A 23,543-nucleotide genomic window follows, 5' to 3' on the forward strand; every position below is an offset into this window, starting at 1 on the left:
CTGGGAAGAAACACTCGGGCTTCTCTCTCCTCCTGTCCTCTGGTCCTGCTCGGGCCTCCCATTGGCTGAACACAACTGGAAGCCAGAGGGCTTGATTCCATTGGTTGAGGCAGCCTCTGGGATCACAGAGCGACATGGAGAAGGTGGAGAGGAGCTCCAGATGGGCAAACAGAGATCCCCAGTACATGGGCCCACAAGCATTGTGCCTTCTCTTTCCCCCACTTCCTTCCAGGCCGTGCTGCTTCTGCTTGAGACCATCTGGTGACTCAGGGAGGGGTGTTCCAGCTGTGAGAGCCATTTTCTCTCTTTCAGATGACTCTGGGTATTCCTGTTCTGGTCAGGTAAGTGATGAATTCATTCATGCAATCTTATAATACTATTTTCCTTGTTTTCTCATGGCTTTAGGGCTGGTGTGGGGGCACCTCAGAGGGGCCTCCAAAAACCAATAGAATTCAGCCCCATTGGATGGAAGAGTTAAGGACAAAAAGAATTTAAGAGATGGCCAGGGCTCTCCCTGATACTCTTGGTATCACCTTTACCAGGAGTGTTTGCATTTTAAAAGGGACTCTTTAACATACAACAATTAAGACCATTCTTAAGAAAGAATGTTTTTCAAAAGGCAAAATTTCAGTTCAGTAGTAGGGGAAGAGTGTGGGCTAAATAACAGCCCCCCACCCCCCAAAGATGTGTATGTCCCAATCCCCAGAACCTGTGAATACGTTGCCTTGTATGGAAAAAGGGATTTTGCAGGTGTGATTAAAGTAAGGATTTTGAGACGTGGGGATTATCCTAGATTATCCAGGTAGAGCCAATATAACCACAAGGGTCATTATAAGGGAGACAGGAGGGTCAGAAGCTGAGAGAGGAAATGTGACAACAGAAGCAGAGGTTGAATTGATGTACTTTGAAGGTAGCAGAGAAGGCTCCATGAGCCAAGAAATTTGGGAAGCCTCTGGAAGCTAGAAAAGGTGAGGATTCTTGGCTACAGCCCGCAGAAGGAACATGGCGTTTGATTTTAGCACGATAAAACCCATTTTGGACTTCCGACCTCCAGAACTGTAAGAGAAATAAGTTTGTGTAGTTTTAAGCCCCTAAATTTGCGGTAATTTGTAACAGCAATCATAGAAAACCAACACAAAGGGTATCTTTAGGGGAGAGGCTCCTTTCCAACATCCTTTAATCACAGGCTATCCTAAGATCTGCTTAGGATAGCTTTTTTTCCTTTTCTTTCTTTTCTTTCTTTCTTTCTTTCTTTCTTTCTTTCTTTCTTTCTTTCTTTCTTTCTTTTTCTTTTTTTTTTTTAGATTTATTTATTTGAGAAAGAGAGAAGATACTCGAGTAGGGGAAGGGGCTGAGGGAGAGAATCTTGCAGCATACTCCCTGCTCAGCGGGGAGGCCAGTGAGGGGCTTGCTCCCACAACCCATGAGATCATGACCTGAGCTGAAACCAAGAGTTAGGCATTTAACCAACTGAGCCACCCAGGCACCCCTAGGATAGTTTCTTTGCCAACCAATTTGGATTTCTGTACAGACACCAATGGGCTGGAATTCTGAACATAAACACTACCCTGGTTAACTGCCCCTGACATGCACAACTGATGCTAACCTGGCTTCTGCCCCGATAAGCATGTTCGCAGACCCATCCTTCACTGCTCCCCAGCCCAAGGGTGCTTGGGCCCCTGTGTCTCCCAGCACTTTGAGTCCAGAGCTCTGCATTTCCAGGATGTGAGAAAGGCAGGCAGAGGTTGTGAAGAGGCCTCTCCAGGCGGGAATGGTTGGCCAAAAAAAATGAAGGAGTGACACAAAGGAGACCTTTCCTCTTGTTACTCTGCTACAAAAATAGCCCGAGGAAATGGTTTTGAATCTGCTTTGAGCTGAAATGTTTGTGGGGGAAAAAAAATCCATGGCTTGAACTTGAAGTCATTTAGCAGATTTCCTTAATTTTATTCTCCACCCCTGCGGTGACCCCGACAGGCTCTCGGAAGAGGCCCTTCTCTGTAAAGCTGTTTTCTTTCTTCTTCAATTAAGTCACACGCACCAAATGAAGAGGACATCACTTAAAATGTGCCTTTAGGATGAAATGGAATATGAAAAGGCTCAAATCCATTTTAGAGACAGCCTCTTCTGTCAGAAATCAATACAGCCCATGCATCCTACAACGTGCCAGTTCATAAAGTAAAAACAGCTCGAACTCTCAATTTAACATTTTCAAAGCTGATATTAAATTCCAAGATTTTATATCTGCTGTTGCCCATTTAGGACCAGGTTATAAATCTGAAGTCTCTCCCCAGCTTACAAGTCTGACAGTACTCGATAAAAACTTTTATAATCAAGTTCGATAAAGAATCACAAATCTCCATCTTGTGATTTTTAGCTTACAACAATATGCTTAAATAACATCTTCCTGCCTTGATGCTTGTCAATTTTTGTCATTTTAAAAAAGGGATAAAATAGAAATACTGTGTAAACTCTTACCTCTTGGACGAAGATTATGGTTAGTAAAGGATTCAATGAATAAGATGTCTTCACAGTGGCATTTATATAGAATGACTATGAAAAGCCAGAAGATGGAAACTTTAGCGACAACCATGGTTGGGCACCTACAGCATTCACAGTGGAACAGGAGACAGGCCATTATCTGGAAGTAAAAAAAAAAAAAAGACTTTCTTTGCTCATTAGCATTTATTTCAGTCCTGAAATGGCCCGTCATGCACCCATCCTTCTAAACTATCCTTGGGCTAGAAATAAAGAGGCCAGTTTCACCTCCAAGTCTCTCTTGGGTGAACTTCTATCTTTAGAATCAGAAACTTTAAAAAAAATAATGAAAAAGATATTTTATTCAAGCAAGTTGGACTCTGAGCTTTCTTTGTGTTTTCCTATCTGTAAAAAAGAGACTGGAAACAATACATATACACATATGCATATGTATACACACACATATACACAAACACGTGCATACATACATATGTACTAAAATTATGAAGGTAAGCATGGGAATGGTAAACACCAGATTCAGGACAGTGGTCATCTCTGGGGGGGAATGTGATGAGGAAGATATACAGAAAGCTTCAGGTGAATCTGTAATGTTTTACTTTTTATTATTATTTTTTAAAGAGTTATGTATTTATTTTAGAGAGAAAGAGAGAGAGAAAGAGCGCATACAGGGAGGGACAGAGGCAGAGGGAGAGAAATTTTAGCAGACTCCACACTGAGCACAGAGCCCCATGCAGGGCCCAGTCTCACGACCCCAAGATCATGACCTGAGCCGAAGTGAAGAGTTACACGCTTCACCTTCACTGACCGCGCCACCCAGGGACCTCATAATGTTTTTCTTTTTAAACTGGGTAGTTCAAAAGTTCTCATTGTATTATTGTCTAGGCCTTGCTTAATTGCGTATCTGCCAGATTTTATAATTGAAACACATTTTAAAGAAAGGTTTAGGTTTGTGTGATGGTTAATTTTATGTGTCAATTTGAGGGCTGGTAAAACATTATTTCTAGGTGTCTGTGAGGGTGTTTCTCGGAGAGATTAGCGTTTGAATCGGAGGATTGAGTGAAGAGGTCAGTCCTCACCAGTGTGGGAAGGCATAATCCAATCCAATGGGTGCCTGAATGAAAGAAAGGTGAAGGAAGGAGGAATTCACTCTTCTGGAGTTGGCACGTTCCTTTTCTGCCCTGAGACGTCAGAGAGTCTGGTTCTCAGGCCTTCGGACTCCGACTGAATTACCCCACTGGCTTTCCTTGTTCTCTAGCTTGCAGACAACTGTCTGTGGGACTCTGTCTTTATAATCACGTGAGCCAATTCCTAGAATAAATCTCTTCTATTTCTATCTCTATCTATCTCCCTCCCTCCCTCCCTACCTACCCATCTCATCTCCTATTGATTCTGTTTCTCTGGAGAACCCTGACTAAATCACGTCATCAAAGAAATGGGGAAATGAAGAAACAGTTCAAATGTCATTCAAATTCAACCTGTGACTTTTTGTTCTGCCCAAGGTTGCTCTGCTAGTTCTGTGTTGGGGAGGGGACCCACACATGTCAGGGACAGGGGAGGGTGAAAGTCCTAATGGTGTGCTGGCTTATGAAAGCTGGTTGATTTTCGGGAATTTTTCATTCATCCGTTAAATACCCATTATTAAAAATTAAACTACATAAGCTTGCAATTAAATAAATTATATTGAAAGCAAAATAAAATAATTATTTAAAATATCACATCTTGGGGCACCTGGGTGGCTCAGCTGTTAAGCATCTGCCTTTGGCTCAGGTCATGATCCCAGGGTCCTGGGATCGAGCACCGCATCAGGCTCCCTGCTTGGCGGGAAGCCTGCTTCTTCCTCTCACACTCCCCTTGCTTGTGTTCCCTCTCTTGCTGTCCGTCTCTGTCAAATAAATAAATAAATAAATAAAGTCTTTAAAAAAAATTAAAGCATCACATCTTAATTACTTTGCGACTTTATACTATTCTCTATGCTCTTGAAGTTATTTCTATCTCTTGTATCTGTATGGTAGAAGTACCCTATAATTTACGTCTCTACAACTCTGTATTCAGTGACATCATGTCAATGGCTTGAAGTTCGTTGTGGTGGGAGTATTTACACCATGGAAACTGGGAGATGCTATTAATTGGGGCTCCCTGCTGCCACTCCCCCCCGTCGCCCCCATTGCCGAGAGCCATCGTTAGCATTTACCAGCACACCACTGTGTGGAACCCAACTTCTTCAGTAGCTTCTTGCCTCTAACTTCATTCTGAACATTCTGAATTCTCAATCACCAAGGGAAACTCGCCCCCTGCTAGGTTGGGATGACTCCTGCAAAACCAACCAGGCAGCTCTTGAGGTATTAGGCTGGGGAAATTTTTCAGGAGAGAGATGGTCTGTTTCTTTCTGTACACCTTCAGACCCCCAAGTATCAACTGTCAATGTCTCTCATACTCCCCTGTCAAGGGTGTATGTGTCTCTTGGGATAATTCCAATCCTGGATGTCCCGTTGTCAGGCCAGAAGCCTCTGTTTGTCTATCCCTCTTCTAATTCTCTTTTCTTTTTTCAGTCCTGACTTATTTTCAGCTGGGGACTCCCTGGAGGCCCGAGACCTTGATTTATAGAATACGAGGAACTGGCAAAGGGGTGGGGATGCTGGCCTGCAGAAATTCTGGGGTATGTAGCTTGCATATGTGGCCTGACGGCCAAATTATGTGCTGGACTGAAGGTGTACCCTTTGGACTGTGTCCCTGCTGCTGGCAGCTCTGGGGGCATCCAGAGCTTAGCAAGGAGCAAGCAGGGGCTGGCTGAAGAATTATTGCCCTGTGTCCCCTTCCCAAACCACCAGCAATGCTTGGGCCTAGGGCTTCAGCCCCTGGAACACCCGCTAGAGTCAAAGAACAGCACTGGTTCTAAAGGGGGTAGAAGGAACTTGGTTACCATTCAGGGAGGTCAGAGAGTTGCTGCTAAGAATAGTCAAAAGTAGAGATTATCTTTTGAAGTGGATCTTGAGTTTTTTCCCTGTTCCTAGTTCTTCTCTAAACCATTTCAAAAATAAAATGCATAAAATATGAAAAACAGTCTAAATATCCATTAACAGGGACAGATTAAGTTCGCATATTCCATTTTAGGCTTCAGTGAAAAATTACCTTTCCTTTTGAATATTGTATCATGTCCATGTAAAACTTGTTAGAAATGTAACATTTAAAGGAAACAAACTAGGGGCACCTGGCTGGCTCAGTCTGTAGAGTGTGCAACTCTTGATCTCCAGGTTGTGAGTTCGAACTACATGTTGGGGGTAGAGATTACTTAAAAATGAAATCTTAAAAAAAATTTAAAAAATAAAGGAAATGAACTAAATGGTTATGTTGTAGAGATCACATGGTACATGAAAAATCTACTTCTACTATTTAATTCTGCCTAAAACTGAACTGTTTTAGGCAGAACTAACTGTTCACTTGTGGGTTAGGATAAAATTTCCAGTGATAGTAAATGGATGTGAAAAGTGCTGAAACACAAACTTTAGATGAAAGAGAAGGTAACAAATGCTAGAAAACTGAGAGATGACTCAAAAAGTGGCTCTGGGGAGAAAAGACACGAACGTGAAAGAGATATGGGAAGAATTTGAATAAATTATGTCATGCAAGGTGAGAGTGGGAAAAAAGTCATATTTCTCCCTTAGAATGTTATTTTATACAGTATATGATTTTAAAGATGTACATGCAACAAAACCAATAGATTGTTGTAAGTTAAAAAATCATGTTTTAGAAGACCGACACAAGGAAAAGGTCATGGCAGTGAAAAATCAGTATCAGAATTCTTGGTATATAAAAACTATCTAACTGTAAATACAAATACATATGAAAAAATAAATGTATATCCATCTGGAAGGAAAGGCACCAAAAAGAATCCGTGGTTGTACTGTTGTATGTAAGATTACAGGTGACCTTTATTTTCTTCTTTATATATTTTTATAGGCTCCAAACGTTATACAATGAATAGCTGTTTCTTTTATAATGAAAAAGAACCTTATTTTATTATCTTTTAAATTTTTTAAAAAAAGATTTATCTATTTGAGAGAGCGCGAGTGGGGGGGACAGAGAGAGAGAATCTCAAGCAGACTCCCTGCTGAGCACAGAACTCGAGGTGGGGCTCCATCCCACAACCTTGAGATCATGACCTGAGCTGAAATCGAGAGTTGGACACTAACCCAAATGAGCCACCCAGGCACCCCCAAAAGAGACTTATTTTAAAAACAATATGATAAGACCCCTGCCTGTAGCCCCTGCCTCCAACTGTGCACTGGCGGCTCCTCCTGTCTATTAGTGTGGACTGAGTATTAGACTTAAAATCCAAGCAGCCCCACAGGGTCCCACCCTTAGGAGGGACCCATGCTTGGGTTAATGTTGTGTTGTCACCATCTTGAAATTCTTCATAATTTTTAAAAATTTATTTTTATTTTATTTTATTAAGATTTTATTTATTTGACAGAGAGCATAAGCATGGGGAGTGGCAGGCAGAGGGAGAGGGAGAAGTAGACTCCCCACTGAGCAGGGAGCCCGATGCCAGACACAATCCTAGGACCCTGAGCTCATGACCTGAGTCGAAGGCAGATGCTTAACCAAGTAAGCTACCCAGGCATCCACATATATATATATATTTTTTTTAACAAGGGACCTCACATTCTTCTTTTGCATGGAGACCTGCAAATTGTGTAGCCAGGTCTGTCTGTAGGGCATCAGAGGGAGAAATTCGACCTGAAATCATTGGGCCAAAGGGTCAGGTGGGAAGGGAGAGGGACCCCCAAGCTGCAGGCCCTGTGACAGCAAGCAGGGAGGAGCGTGTGCACCCGAAACACAATGCCAGCTTCTCCACCAACCCCTTTTCTAAAGAAGCTCTCGAGGTGAACCCCAGCTGTGGGCCAGGGGGCCAGGCATGGCAGGTGCAGCTCCAGGGTCCGCCTGTGCAGCTCTACTGCGTTTTCTCTTTCGCTTTGTCTTTGCATCTCTTTTCAGTCCCAGCCCAGACCTGCACCTAGGATTTGCTGTTAGAATTTTCATACCTAACAATTCTACGAGTTCTTTATAGTTCCTGTCTCACACTGCTTCTATTTTGTCTCTCTAATTCTACTTCCTGCTTGTTTTAGCTTCTCGGTCTCTTTGTTCTTATTCTAATCCTTTTATTTCAAATGACATGGGTGGCTTGTGTGGTCTGCTGTGTTTCTTCTGAAAGTATGCCGGTGGCCCAGTTAGGGAGTGCGCAGTCCCCAGAAGACTGGCGGGGCTGCTCTGTGCTGTGTCCAGGAAAGTGCCCCGAGGCCAGGCCCTTGTCCCAGCCACCTCCCCAGGGGCTTCTCAAGCCTTGTTGCTATTTTTAGCTTCCCCCTTGTTGGTTCCTGGAAGCCCGATTTCCCTCTGTAGTTTTTCCAACATGCATTTGGGAAAGGGAGCCAGCGGCCCTGCGGGCCCGCCAACTTGGCACGTACTGGAAGTCTCTTTCTGGCTCACCTGTGTTTCTTGTGTAATCTAGCCATGCTGTATTCTCCCTCCCTTGTAGATGGGTGAAGCCTATTTTATTGTAAGTTGCTAGGTATGAGTATTTCTCCATTTCTGTCGGCCCACTTCAATTCATTTACAAAGGGCCAATCGCTTGCTCCTGCCCTTTAAACAAGATCCTGATAGTGAAGGCTTGTAAACACGGTATGTGTGAGGAGAACCCTATCATTTCTGAATTCTGATTGGTGGAATTTTCTTGCGGTATCATCGGCCACATATCAGGCGATTATGCAGGAAAATATTCTCATTTTTTGGAGAGGGTGTTTAGGGGTGAAATTTCATGGTGTCTATAATTTATTTTAAAATATTTCAACATTTAAAAAAAGGAGTTTAAAAATAAGAATTGTTAGTCCCTAAGATTACATTCCTAAGACCAAAGGTTGCAGGGATCATTCTTGGGGGGAAGTAATATTTCTATTTTATACTGCATTTACTCTGCCTTACTTTGTGTATAATCATGTTATTTGTTCTATGTAATTGCTATTGTTTGAATCTTTGTGACCCCTGCTGCCCCCCATTCATATGTTGAACTCCTACTGGCCAGTGTGATGATATTAGGAGGTGGGGCTGCTAGGAGGTACTTGGGTCAGGAGAATGGAGCCTTCATGGATGGGATTTGTGCCCTTCTAAGAGAGGCTCCAGAGAGATCCCTGGCCCCTTCTACCAGGTGAGGATGCTGCAAGAAGGCACTGACTATGAGCCAGGAAGCAGTCCCCTGCTGGAATGTCACCGTGTGGGCACCCTGATCTTGGACTTCCAGCCTCCAGAACTGTGAGAAATACATTTTTGCTGTTCATAAGCCACCCAGTTTGTGGCGTTTTCCTACAGCAGCCTGAATCAACTAAGATAGTAACTCTTTGGCAATATCCAATTTCATAAATTCTGCAGAAGTAATGCCCATTTGACAGATGAGAAAACTGAGGCCTATTGAGCTTGTGACTTGCCTGGGCCACATGTAAAACTAAGATAGAAGGGGTGCCTGGGTGTCCCAGTTGGTTAAGCGATGGATTCGTGATTTCTGCTCAGGTTGTGATCTCAGGGTCGTGGGATTGAGCCCAGCATCAGGCCCTGCACTCAGCACGGAGACTGCTTGAGATTCTCTCTCTCCTTTTGCTGTCCCGCCCCCCCACTCTCTCTCTCCAATATATAAATACATCTTTAAAAAAAGCAAATTGAGAAGATAAGATCTTAATTTTCTTGGGCCCAGATCTGGCACTTCTTCCACCCCACCCCATGCCACTCCATCAGGCGTCAAGGAGTCCCTGTTGACTTGCCCATTCAGCCATTCACCTTCAGAGTGGCAGTGCCTCCTTTTGGAGACTCATGCCCAGTGTCGTTAGTAGAATACATTGCAAAGGCTGACGCAAATGTTTCAAGTCAACGTCTCACAAGTGGTTGTCATTGAGGGGGTGTCCATAACCCAGGACAGTGGTTGCCCCTTTGTTTATTCTTTCTAATCTATGTGCTTGTTGAGATATGCAGGTAATATAGATTGATTGAAGAAAAATTTGAAAATACAGGTAAGACAAAAAATAAAAAATGAAAGTCACCTATAATCTCACTGTGATAAAGATTTGGGGGATATATTAGTTTTGTTGTACTGCTACATAATAGATAACTCCGAAATTTGTGGCCTAAAAAAAGACATTTATTATCTTGCAGTCTTTATGGGTCAGGAACTCAGGAGCAGCTCAGTTGGTGGGGTTTCTGGTTTAGGGTCTGTCACAAGGCTGGCGTCATCCAAATGAGGTTTGGGTGGGGCTGGAAAATCGGATCGTTAAGGTGGCTTACTCATGAGGCTGCTGACATAGACCCTTCCCAGGACTGCTTGAGAATGTCCCCAACATGGCGGCTGGCTTCTCCCAGAGCAAGTGATCTGGGAGTAAACAGGGAGGAAGTTGCAATGCCTTTTATGATCTAGCCTTGGAAGTCATACGCTGTCTCTTCTGCCATACTCTTACTCATTAGAAGAAAGATACTGAGTCAAGTCCACACTTAAGGGGAGAGGCCTTAACTTCTAACTCTCGAAAGGGTGGGAATCAAAGAACTTGTGGGCATATATTAAAGCCACCACAGGGATCTCCAGTCAATTGTTTTTAAATCTATAATGGGATCATATCGTATGGATGGCTTTGTGTCCTACCTTTTTGTGTTGGATTCAAATCCTGCTCCTCTACTTAGTAACTATGTAATCTTGGGCAAGTTACTTAAGCTCTCTACCTCAGTTTCTGTATCTATAAAAGAGAGTAAAATTAAAGCATAGCTGATAGGTATTGGTGATAAGCACATGAGTTAATACATTTAAACAACTTAAAATCATGTCTGTCACAGGACAGGTGGTATGTTTTGGCTCTTATCATGTCAGCAAGGGTATTTTAAAAATATCTTAATAGCTGCACAATGCATTATTATAGGGTCCTATTGCACCTTCATTCCATTATTAGATCATTTCTAATTTTTTTATTACTGTGACATGATAAAAATGTATTTGGTTTCTGCCTCCAGTTCTAGACACACAACTCCTAAATCTCTTGAAATTTCCTGATGGGAGTGTCTTTTGTTCTAATGAGGCCATCTTGCCTGGGCTCCTGCATAGCTTCACGAGGGGAACTGGTCACTGAAAGACCGAGCAATGATTATAAGCCTGGAACGATCTGCTCTGCCTCTCATCCTCCAGGGAGTGGAGGGGCTGGAGACTTAGTTCATACTCGTTAATGATTATGCCTACATGATGAAGCCTCAATCCCTAAACTACAGGGTTCAGAAGCGTCTGGATTGGTGAGCACATCCACATGCGGAGAGGCTGACACACCCAACTGCAGAGGATAGAAGCTTCTGTGCCTGGCACCTTTCTGGACCTCACCCTATGTACCTCTTCACCTGGCTGTTCATTTGTATCCTTTATAATATATTTATAATAAACTGAAAAAGGTAAGTAGATGTTTCTTTGAGTTTTGTGAGCCATAAAGGCTTATGATAAAAACGAATGATCAAGCCTGAAGAGGGGGCTGTGGGAACCCACATTTATAGCCAGTTGGTCAGAAGTATACGTGAGAACCTGGGACTTGCAGTTGGGGTCTGAAGTAGGGGCAATCTTGTGCGTCTGAGCCCTTAACTCGTGTGATCTTCAGCAACTCTCTTGGCATCAGAATTGAATGAAATCGCAGGACACTCGGTGGGCGCATGGAGAACTGGAGAACTGGTTGATGTGACAATCCCTCCCTTCACATTTGGCATCAGAAGTGCGGTGAGTAGAGAAATCATTTTTTCTTTTAATTACTAATATTAGTGATACTGTGATGAGCATTCCTGTGGCTAAATCTGTGAGCTGGGGACAGAGCTCTTTGGAGTGTGTACATAATTTTGCATATAGAAAAGTCTGTTCGTGAAGAAAGGGTTCGTAGCCTTCATCAAATTCTCAGAGATTCCTAATTCAAAAGATGTTAAGAACTGCTTGTCTAAGATACAGTCCTTGGCCACCCAGGTTCAGTCCTGGAGGAAGGGATTGGAGACACGGTCACCAAGGTTGGGAGCACGCGCTCACACCAGCCAGTCTCCCAGGAACGTTCTGCTGGTACCTTCATCACATCAGCAGTGCACTCGTATGTTGTAGTTCACGGGAGCTTATTTCTAGGTTGATTTCTGTAAGTGACTAATCTAACCACCTCACTATTCTTGTTATGAGATCAAATAACTTTGTGGTCTCAAAATGTGTGGTTCTTCAGCCCATCGTGTCCAGGCTCAGTCCATTTGTGGGGTGAAGTACGATGACTCCTGTGTGTATGTGCTGTGTAGCAAGCGTTCTATAGTCTTTGTTGAATAAATGAATGAATAAATGGAAGTGTTGTCAGAAGTGGAAATACATACATGGAAATGCAAAGAGGAAGTGGCTGGGTTTGTCAGGCCTTAGAATGATTGAGCTTTCGTGGTGGCCAGAGGACCTAGAAAGGAAGGGGGGGGGCCCGCATCCTGGTGGAGCAAGGAGACGGCAGCAGATGCTGCAGGGAGATGTCCTGAAGCTTGGGTTCTCAAAGAGCCGAGCTGAGCGTGAGGATAAGGGACTGATGTCTCAGACCAGGCAGCGGGGTGCAGGGAACAGGAAGCACCTGGCCTCATGTGTGGGGCCAGCTCCTGCAGCGATCGCACTCAGCCCCACGTGGCTGACCGCCACGGGACTCGTGCTCCCGGCAGCTGAGAGCTCAGTGCCCCACCCTGGGCGGCAGGCCTGCGGTGCTTCAGAGGCCCACCTCCCACTTGGGGCGGCCTTTCTCTGAGCCTCCACCACAGCCACTGCTCAGAAACCGCCCATCTTCCAGGCCAGCGGCCCTTGAAGTTTGGTGTGCATCTGAATCGTGTGGGCGGCTCATCCATGGTATGGACCACTAGGCCCCCACCTCTGAGAGTTTGACTTAGCATGTCTAGGTGCGAGGGTGCAGGATTCTGCATTTCCTGTGCTGGCGACTCACAGACCACCTGTGTTCCCTCAGGTCCACCGGGAAGCAGGCGCCAAGATGGGATTGGCCATTTAAGATTTACTGGGGAAATGCCTAGGTAGGGTCAAAGGGTGGGAGCCCAGGAAGGGGGTGAGCTCGAACCCCAATGCAGCTCCAGTCCCTGCGAAGAGGAGGAATGGACAGTGAGAAGAGTTAGGGCAACTGCAAAGTTTAGAGGGAACTTCAGACGCCAACTACAAGTTCAGAGGCTCCAAGACCACTCTTGTGGTTCGACGAAATTGAAAGCTGATCTACTCGTTTATTATAGGGAAAGGATGCAGACTGAAATCGGCCGAGGGAGGAAGCCTATAGGATGGAGCCCAGGGAAGTGTCAGTCCCAGTGCCTTTCTTGTCCTCTCTTCTTGGGAGTCAGGATGGGTTACTTTCCACGGCTCCACGTGAGACAATATGCATGGGGTATTCCAGACCAGGGAAGTTCACTTGAGCCCTGCTCTTCAGAGCTTTGACAGGGCTCCGTCATGTAGGCGTGATGAACTGACTGCCCATAGAGGGACCTCTGTTTCTAGGTTGACTGAACTGGGTGACCCAAAGTTGCACCCTAAACCATATTGCTCTTCCTTGAATGACCAGCCCCTACCCTAGTCACGCTGTTACTAGCTGGCCAGCCCAACGCACCCAGGCATACAGAGATTATCTCCCAGGAGTTAAGGGTAAAGGCCAGATCTCTTTCTGGGCAAGGTTCAATTTTTTATTACATAGGTGGGCAAAGTCTTAGTAGCACAGCTCAGAGAAGGGTTCCTGCAGATTCATGGGGAGTTCCAGAGCGAAAACTGCTTTGGAGGAGTTCTGGGTCTCTCAGGAATGGCCTGCATGACCATCCCCCTTTCCACAGTGCTCAGCACAGGCTGAACGGAGGCCTAGGGAGTGCGGCTTCAGCGTGAATGTGGGGGTGGATCCCCAGGGCCCGCACCTGCGGCCTCCCACCAAGCCTGCTCTCCATAGCAGGAAAGCTGAGTGACCTCACCTTCATGCCACTGGAACTGGGAAGGGGCAGTGGAGGCAGCAGCTGGGTGAAGCTGGCCCCTGGCCTTCCCGCTGTGACGCTCACTACGAGGCTTCTGGGCCTGACACGTCTGTGTCTCCCGCCCCCCCCCCGACCTCCACCCCAGCCTCCTGGCTCCTGTGCAGAGGAAAGGGGCCCGGGCAGGGCTGCCCACATAGCAGCCACAGTGCGGTCCAGGCCCGACCGCGTGCTCGTCTCCCGCTGCGGCTGTGTGCTGGCCCCAGGGCGCAGGATGCAGGGTGCGAAGAAAGCCAGAGCAAACATGCTTGGGGTGTGGATGGCAGCTTGGCTTCAGGGAGGGCTCACTCCTGCGGCTTCTGCTCCAGCTCCTGCTCTCCTGGATCCCGGCTGCGTGGCCCCAGGTCACACAGGGGAGCCGCAGGGGCTGTGGCTCAGAGTCTGCGGCTCAGGGATGGGACAGGTGCCCAGAGGCAGCTGTGGGGTAGAGAGGCTCAGGGGGCAGCTGGGGAGGAGCCCCCTGAGTGTCCACAGCCAGACCTCCTCTCACAGTCCCTTCCAGTCTGGTACTGATTTCTCCTTCTTAAACTTCACAAGCCGCCACAAGTTTGGGCAAGAAAGCAGGTGGGGAAACTGAGATTATAGAGAAAGTGTGGCGTGTACCTCAGCCATGTGGAACCAGGAAGAGGATGACTCAGAACGGAACGTCAGGGCTGCGGGTGTGTTTTCTGCTGGGCAGAGCTGGGCCTGCCCTTCGTTTCACAGCCTCGTTCCTCCTTCCACCTTCGCTCTCACGTTGTCTCAGAGCTTTCCCTTCTGGCAGATCCCAGCCCCTGGGCATGGTGCACTGTGCTTCTAATTGAAGAATGAGGAAGAATCTTTGCACACTTAAAAAATCCCTGGTCCTGGGCCAACCCGCACCAACTCTGAGCCTCAGGGTAGGGATGGGCGGCCTTGGTGGCCACGCATGAGACAGAACCCCACCCCTGGAAACACTGTGATCTTGGGGACACGGCATTGGACATGGAGGCTGGCTGAGTCCTTTAACTGACTATACTGTTGACAATTATGATTGAACTTCTCAGATGCTAAGATGCCACCGATTGTAAGCTGCAACATCAATTTAACACCTGCTTTTGGGGAGAGAAGAAGAAACACGGCCACTTCAAATGCATACAACTCAAACACCTGTCCTGATTTCAGGACTAATAATGGGAAAAATGCAGTGCATTAAAAAAAATTTTTTTTTAAAGCAGAATTTCTAACAAACTAAACAAGAGGAGACTTTTTCTAATTCTGGAGTTGAGATGCAAAAACCAATGCCCACATTTTGGAATAATAGTTTTAATAGCCTTTTTACCATGTGGCATTGCTATCTTTTTGAGAAGACATGAGTTGGCCTGATAGACATTCAATCAACAGGATGGCATGTTAGTGGTATTTATAGTCAGCGAGCAGTGCAGGGTTTAAATTGGTTACGAGATATTTGCATCTTTTAACTACACAGCTAAAATAAGAGAACTGTAGGGCATTTCAGTTTTAGAACAATAATGTTCGTGGAGCCCTTTTTAGGTGCAGGTACTTCATGTTTACTGAGTCGTAGAAACCCACCAAAATCTTATGAGAAGGTGCTAAGACCACCTTGACCTTGAAGATGAGAACATCAGGCACCAAGATTAAGCAGTGTAGGATGTGGACTTGAACCCAGAGGGTGTGGCTCTTCACTGCACTAGACAATCTCTCTTAAAGCATAAGGCAGGAAAATAAAGCAAATAAAACTGAAAATCTCTAGTCACTGTGGGCAGAAGGACATGTTGGGTCAGGCCAAAAGCAGTGTTATGCCAGTAAAACCCCTTCAAGGTGCCCATGTTTAGAACACTTACCGATGTCTTTGGTGTAAACACTTCCGCCTCGGCTGATTTCAAGACACAACTCACTGGTGAAATTCCTGAGTGTTTAACAGTTGCCTCTCAGGAGTTGGCATGAACTGGCTCCAACATACCCCTGGTTGAAAGTAATTGTTCATGCCAATATGGGGCAATTTGGCCCGGAATGTGATTTGCATGACATTCTTTTAGTTAAGCCAACCGCGCGTGGGACTCGGTGCCTGTGTTCAGGGTTGACATGGTGTCTCCCCTCCTGCTGACCAGGGGAACCAGCTCCTCACTGGACTCTGGGAGGATAAGTGTGTGCTCGCCACTCCTCCCTGGCCTCCTGCGTGTCACAGATGAAGCTGGAGACCAGAATTCCCATCCAAAGGGAGGCAGTTGCTTGGGTCATCCTCAAGAAGGAACACTCAGCAGTTGCCTCCTGAAGCAGAGTGGCAGTGGTGAAAGGAGGTGTAAGAGAAGAAAAACACCAGGTTGGAGACGAGGGAAAGGGGCGTCCGAAGTGGCAGAGTCGAGGTGCTAGGAGGAGGCTGGTCAGCTGTCGTCAGTAAGGGTGGAGCAGAGAGCGAACCCTATAAAGCTAAATGACCAGAGAGCATTGAGGTTCCTATCAGGACAGCTCTAGAAACAAAGTCACAAAGTCAGGTGCCTACAGGGACCAGGCAGATAACGGAAGTGGGCAAATTAGTCAAGATCTAAAAAACAGGAGTGGCGGGGCCTGTGGTCAGCAGGAAGCATGCACCCCACCAGAAGACATCGACGAGTTGTGGGTTTTTTGGTTTGTTTTTTAACATTATCGGTCAAACAAAATAGGTCCCTGACCTGGATGCAGGCCTCCACTTTGTAAGGCCTGTCACCAACACTTCCTTGCAAGGTTTAGAAGGCCAGACTCAGAGGTTAGCTCACCAGGGACTGCAATTTCCCCCGCTCCTTGCATGAGCAGCAGGACACCAGGGGTGTGCGGGCAGTGGGAGCCTCCGCCCCAGGTGCGGGCGATCGGGGGTGCATTGCCTAGCACATTTTAAAACAACAATAAAACAAACTAAAATTCAGTCTGTTTTTTATTGTCAACACGTGCTGGCAAATCTGAACAATGTCAGTGATAAAAATACCCTCTTTGAAAAAAATCTTTTGTTGGTCTGAGTTCTAAATAATCATTGTGGTTGCTGTTGAGTTTCACTTATACGTATGTAAGCTTCAATTAACACATTTAAATCACTTATCTATTAACAAGCGTTGCATTCTATGGGGAAGTTAATTTGAGAATTAACCCCTGACTCCAGTGGATTTGCCCACAAGTGAATGTTTTCAGAATAAGTCCCTAACGATTTGGAACCCTTTAGTTCCAAACCCTGTGGAATCAAATATTCCTATGTTTCAACAGTAAATTCAAAATAAACAATGATAACGGCTGATTGTAAACATGAAGAAACAGATGAAGAGTTAGTGGGATTTTGTCATTCCACGTACCCATGCCAGAGCATCTCCAAAGCGCAATGTTGAAATGCCTTGTTTTCAAAGGCATTTAAAGAGCTGGATGCTTATTCTAAAGCGACATATCAGATCACGCCAGTATTCATGGCTACTCAACCATGTTCCCTGATTTTTACTGAGGAAGAACTTCAGAAGTTCACCAACTGTAGTAGAAATGTATGGTGAGTTTTCCGGTGAGGATATTTTAGCAGAAATCTTTTTGACTGTGCAGACGTTCGAAAGCGTCTAAAAGTGATTCCAAAGAAACAAACACATGGACTGTATTGCAACTTCTGAAGTTCGCTGTGACATGGGATTTTTAGGAATTTTGACAAACCTTTCATTACGTTTAAGACTTCCTATTTGTAGATCTGTTGATTCATATAAAAGAAGTTTTCCTAAATGAAAATTGATTAACTATGAGTGAAGATAGATCAACAAACTGTCCATTGAGCAAGTTTTGACAAAGTCGTTGGTAAATTTGTAGAGGTGAAGCCTGGAAAAAGAAACTAATATTATTAATGACTACAACAGTGTGTAGGCATGTTTGTCCCAGTTCTTTAAAGCATTGATGTAATTAAAACATACCAATCCGTTACCTTTTCTCTTTTATATTTTTATATTTTAATATTTATATATTTTTACTGGCATGATTATGCATATGGAAGAGGGTTTCACCCCAACCCCAGTATTTTATTTAAAACTTTTTCTATCGTAGGGAGGGTCTTGAGAACCTGATCCTGATCAGTTAATGGCCCAATTGGAGAGTCCATCATGGTAGCACAGAATGACGTTTGGAACAACCATGCAAATTCTGGAATTTGCAAGTTTGATCTCATGGTGAGGGAGTGGTGGGTCTTGTTCCCACTTGAGAATGAAAATATTGTGAGGGCCTTTCTAGCACCATTCTAGATAGGCGACATGGGGGCTTTCACAGGCACAATACTCTGACACAGGGCAGGGAGATGGAGGTCACTTTCCTCTCCTGCTGGCTCCTGGCCCCTAGCCAGACCATTTCACTGTGGGCTCATCGCTGTTGTCTTTGCAGAATGTGGAAGTGGAGAGGCCAGTCTGATGAAGGAGCAGATTTAAGACTGTGAGGATCACCCTTAAACCAGCCCTGTTGTGGCCATCCCTAGAAGGGCAGAGATGGTGGCTTTCTCTGAGGAATAATTGAGAGGTCATTGGTCCCAGGTAGAGCTCTCTTCTCCCCCATGGGGCCTAAAATTCTCACCATTGAGGTATTGCTCCTTCTTCTATTACTACTACCACCATTTTTACTCTGCTTCCTAGATATTCCTGTGAATGCACAAAAGTGCCACCTGGAAGGACTTCCATGTTCACCCTCAAAATGACAAGGAAGACCAGCTCCTGAGTAGCCAGCCCAGTCGCTCAGGGTCCTGGAGGCCAGAGATGCAGAGCAGGGATGGGTTTACGAGGAATCTTAGATGCAGAGAGGTCTGGGACAGGAGAGAAAGAACAAGAGAAGGAGGGGAAGGTCTGGACGGCCAGGGCTGGAGGAGCACCGAGTGCCCAGGGATGCGACAGGCCGTGGGACCGATCCTCACCACTTTGCCTGGTTCAGTTCAGGGGTCTAAAATTGTTGTGTGTCAGGGAGAGCAGGTGGTGGCCCGGAGACATTCCAAAGGCAACAGATTTCTTCTTGGAAGCTGTTAAGGTTATTGATTTAAGTCACGACAGGCTCAAGGGCACTAAGAGATTCTTTCAAAAGGAAATAAAACGGCTTCTCTAGGTGAGTATTGCTTTTTATTTAGGCAGGGGTCTAAATCTATTGAGGTGAAAGCAACTGGGTCTCGCCCCTGGAGCAATCTGGGGAGACCTATAAAGTTTATTGATTGGACTTACTTAACTTACACTGGCTAATAATAAAAAAACTAGACCCATCCATCAGTCCCCAGGCCCCCCAAGAGAATGATTACAGGATGGATTGATTCCTCCTCAGAGATGGCAGTTTATGGGGAAAACACAGAGGGGGGTGGGGACAATTGATGCCGCACAATGACATTCTAGGGCGGCACATCGGGGAGGCCACTTCTTGGCTAGGTGAGCGTCCTGGCTGAGGGCCAGGAGTTCTCTGGGAAGAGGCTGCAGTGACGTCTCTGGACAGCAAAGAGTTGCTGCCAGATTTATGTTTGCCATGTAAGAAAGGGCAAGAAAGTGAGGATATTGACACAGGGCAAGGAGGGAGGGGTGGAGGGGGAGGGGCTGAAAGCCAAGATAACTGAGAGGCCAGCAGCCCAACCTTGAAGTCTGGAGCAGGGCCCTCTCGAGGGCATGCTGCTGGCCTGCCTTTGAGCCAACAGGAAGGACCTGGAAAGGGAGTTACTCAATCTTCTTCGAGTCTTTCTCTGGCCTTGAAAAGTATAGACATGTCCTTACCTGGGGTTACTTGCATTCTTGTTGGAGAGACAAAATGTTCCCACTTAAATGAGATAATGACCTGAGACCTTGGATGATAAAATGCCAAGTGAGTGCCACACATTCCACTTCTTACCGGAATTCAGGAAAAGGGGCTCTCTCTGAAGGCTGGATGGGTTGAGGAGGATCTCGGAGGGAGTGTGAGACTTGAACTAGGCTTCCGTCATTCAAGAAGAGCAGAGGGCCATTGGATGAGTAAATCCATCTTCCACAAATGTAGCATCGTGGCTCCTTGGGCAGAGAAATACTTAAGGACCGTGGGATAATATATATAGTGGTTAAATGTGAGAGCTCTGGGCTCAATGTTTGGGTTCCATCCTGGGCTCCACCAGTTATTATCCACATGGGCAAATAATGTTTATGTCTTAGTCTCCTCACCTATAAAATGGGGATAATAATAGTATTTATATGGTAAAGCAGTTGTGAAGATTAAATGAGACTAGTGTTTGTAAAGCATTTAACACAGGGTCTAGAGATCAGAGAACATTCAGTCAATGATATAGTCCTGGCCATTCTTATTCTTTGTCAGTATTGAGACTACCAGTGGGTTCTGGAACTCCCCAGTCCTGGGTGGTATTTCTGCCAGCCAGCCTAAGCTAACTCTTTGAATTGTATGCATGGTCCTTACCTAGAACTTGGGAGTAAAGGCCCAGGAGCCCACCGAGGAGGTGAGCGATGCCGTACCACAGCTGGCAGCCAGCTAGTTTAGCACCTGGGGGGCAGAGATAACCGACCCCTGACTTTTACGCCCCCCCCGCCCCCCCGCCAAAGCACCATTGGATTGCTGGCAGGGCTGTAATGAGGAGAGAATGCAACCAGCAGTTTTGAATCTGAGTGGCCTAGAGAATACATAAGTTGAAAAAACTCTGAGAGAAGACAATCCTTCAGGGATCCAACAGAGATGTGTCTAGAGCTGTGCTCCCCACAGCAACAATTACATAAAGGGGCTCCTAACACTGTGAAATGAAAAAGAAACCAGTCTCCAGGGCAATCACCCAGACTGCCCTGGGTGATGTTGACAAACCCCTCCAGATCGGGGAAAGGAGCACGGGTTCCTCGCTTACCTTCTAGCCAGTTCTCTCTTGCTTTTCCCTGTGCAGCCAGAAGTTGTAGGACTACTAAGCCCTCAGAATGGGGGGTGAGGAGGGATAGTTGACTTAGTTCGCTTCCATAAACAGTACTTTCAACAAGTTGGTAGGTGTTAGCTAGGATCTCTCACAAATCAGAAATACACGGGCTACTTTCATTTTTTAAAGCTCCTGGTATATAAAAAAAAAAAAGGAGAAATGTCAAAACAGAATCACAAAAATGGTGATTTTTTTTGAAACTTTGCATTTAATAAATTGGTGTAATTTAACACCAAAGGCACTGAGTTATTCATAAGATAATTACAGGAGTTTGAAAAATATTAATTCATAATGTACTGCAGGCAGTCTGATCTGAGAGTGGGGACACCTGTTTTAGCTGTATGAAGAACACCATCTTCTTTCAGTGCTGTTGTCAGTACGGCTCTGAGACCGTATGTATAACCTCAGTTGGAGATGAGCCAAAATATTAATTTTGAGACCTTTGGTTGGCCTGGGATGAATGGAATAAATGGTTTTCCCATCATAACACACAGCCCCCCACAATGGTAGCCCTGGGTGTAGCAAAAGTAAATGGTTTATGTAAGTGTAGCATTTTATGAAGATCCAGAAGTCTTAGATAGTATTTAATAAAGATTCCTTTTGAGTTAGAGAAACACTAAAGGGATTATTATGGCTTCTGGGACAGCATTTTGGGGGAGCTTTTTGCCTTTAGGACCCAAATTTCATGAAAGCATTGCCAATGAGATTCAGTTACATACATGCGTCTCCACAAAAAACCTAAAAAGACTGAGTCAAAATGCTGAAGGAAGGGAAATGGTCCTTTGTTACCGATGTAGGTGTGTGAAACATCTCTTATGAATCACTTCTGAGGTTTAGGTCTCTCCTGTCCCTCATTCTGGCTGGAACCAGTTCTATGGGCTGCCAGCCAGTTCACACAGGGGCAGTTGACCATGACCCACCTCAGATGCACTTTCTGTACCCCTTACTTTCTACCTTTGGGCCTCTGAGTGATGTTGTGGGTGGGGCCACCATGGAAACATACTTGTCATTCACTCATGGGCAATGTAGGCCATGGCAACCATGCAAGGAACTTTTGTCCAGTGGTCTGGGGGGCTACAGATAGCTGCTGTCCCCTTTCTTCCCCTCTTGGTTGGTGCTGAGACACCCTTCAGACAGCAATGCCATGGTCTCCTGGGATTGTCTCCTGGGATTGTACAAACAGTAGCCCGTAGACATGGCCAACTTCATTACATAGTTCTGCGGTTCATAGTTCATAATTTTCTTCCTTCTTCACTACCACCCCCCCCACCCCACCTCCTCTCCTCTGCTCCTTTGATAACATTCCTGGGAAAGAGTTTGCACTTAGGCTTCTGTCTTAGGCTCCGCTCTGTGCAATCCTAAAACCCTTTTCCTAAGAACTGGTGGTGTACCTGACCTTCCTTTTACTGTTTCATGCAATTGATTTTTTGAACCTAAACACAAGATTTGACATGGAGATTTGTTACATCTCTTGAAATGTTTTTTAATTCTGATTTTGTCATTTAACAACGTTAGCTGTCCTTCCTAGCCTTGCAGTATCTATAAATTTGTTCATAAAATTTATTGGCTGTTAAAAAAAGCCATCAATGACCAACCTCTGTAACCTCATCTCATGTGTCAGTCTTCTTGGTAACTACCCTCCTGCAGCCTCACCTCCTACACGGGTACAAATGGGCCAAGCTCTTCCTCCTCAGGGCCTCGTACTGGCTGTTCTTTCTGCTTAGAATCCTCTTCCCCCGGGGCTCTTGACATGGACCTGTGTCATACTTCAGGACTCAGCTTAAATGTCCCTTCTCAAAGAGAGCTTCTCTGACCACTGTCCTTCAGTCATAGCATTTATCCCAACCCATGGGTACCATGGGCCCATCGCTGCTTTATTGTTCATTGCCCTAATTAGAAAGGCGGGGATGTTGCCTGTTTTCTTCACTGTTATGTCCCCAGCGCCCAACCAGGTTCTGACACCTGGCAGGGGCTCAGTAGATACCTGATTCATTCTCCACTTGAGAACTAGATTCCATCGCTTCTCAACTCCTCAAGGGCAATACACCAATTCTCCCTCCCCCTTCCTGTGTCATTATCCCCCTTTACCGAATCATTCCCATCAGCAGGCAAACATGCTATAATTTTGCCTGTCAGAAAAAGCGAAACAAAACAAATAAACAACAACCAAAAAAACCACTCTTGGCTTGCATCCCCTACATACTTTATTTATTGTCTGTCTTCTCCACTAAATGAGAAGCTGTCTGAATTTTTGTTTGTTTTGTTTACTGTGATACCCCTTGGGCTTCAAAAGTGCCTGGCACATAGTAGGCATTTAAATAAAAAAATTGTTGGGTGAATGAATAATTTTACAGGTTGAATGAATAAAACAATAAACCTTTTTTTAATTAGCAGGGGAAAAATCCATCTGTATCCTGAGTCATGCCTAAGTAAGTTAAAAGATCAACGTTCAGCTAAGAAAGCAAATATACATCAGACAGCTCTGTGGAGATAGATGGTAGCTATCTAATTGTGTAAGTGATGTGGGGAAGGATTCTCTTCCATTCTCCGGTGCTGCCTTCTAAAAGCTCAACAGGACAGTTTAATGGAGACAGGAAAATCAGCGGTAGAGTCCACTGCATTTAGACAGTGGCCTTGCCTTAGAGCTAGAAAAATTGAGGTCCAGAGGTAGTAACTTCTCCCAAACTCTGAGTTCTCCCCTCTAATGGGATAGAGCATAATCCTTCACCGAACACATCCAGATAACTAACTCACAGTAAAAGAGAAGTTCTTGTGCTCGCTTAGAGACTGGGCACCAGGAACGGCTTTTTGGAAAAATTGGCATGCGATACTAGCACCAGCCAGAAGATGGCGATGTGCCTGTCTTTCCCGGAGGGCTCCACTCTGGGCGGCCACTGGAGGACAGAGAGCAACTGGGTCGTGGCCAGGTCGGCCGGCTGGTCAGGCAGGGGCCTCTTGAGAGGAGAGCCCCCAAAACAGCGCTCTGCCTCAGAAGGCCTCATTCTTGTTGGCTGGGCCCCCATGAGTAAAATAGTTGTTGCTGAAAAAGATACATTTTTAAGACTTCAGATGCCAAAGGAACTAGGAATCCAGGACGGTTGGCAGGTCC

General features: G+C 45.5%; 2 long non-coding RNA genes across 3 annotated transcripts in view; one reads left to right on the forward strand and one right to left on the reverse strand.

Annotated features, from left to right (window-relative positions):
• The window catches only part of LOC105234863, a 147,035-nt gene that overhangs the window by 59,272 nt on the left and 64,220 nt on the right, over positions 1-23,543 (forward strand). For both annotated transcript variants that reach the window (XR_004620424.1, XR_004620423.1), the window contains 3 exons: positions 233-341; positions 10,789-10,925; positions 11,163-11,278. This is a non-coding gene — a long non-coding RNA (uncharacterized LOC105234863). The remainder of the gene's footprint in view (positions 1-232; positions 342-10,788; positions 10,926-11,162; positions 11,279-23,543) is intronic.
• On the reverse strand, positions 14,101-19,517 carry LOC117796076. The gene is made up of 3 exons (XR_004620426.1): positions 19,384-19,517; positions 15,390-15,510; positions 14,101-14,361 (listed from the first exon to the last, which is right to left on the reverse strand). It is a non-coding gene; the product is annotated as an uncharacterized LOC117796076 (long non-coding RNA).

The sequence above is a fragment of the Ailuropoda melanoleuca genome, chromosome 14 (assembly GCF_002007445.2).
Source record: "Ailuropoda melanoleuca isolate Jingjing chromosome 14, ASM200744v2, whole genome shotgun sequence".
Classification (NCBI taxonomy): domain Eukaryota; kingdom Metazoa; phylum Chordata; class Mammalia; order Carnivora; family Ursidae; genus Ailuropoda; species Ailuropoda melanoleuca.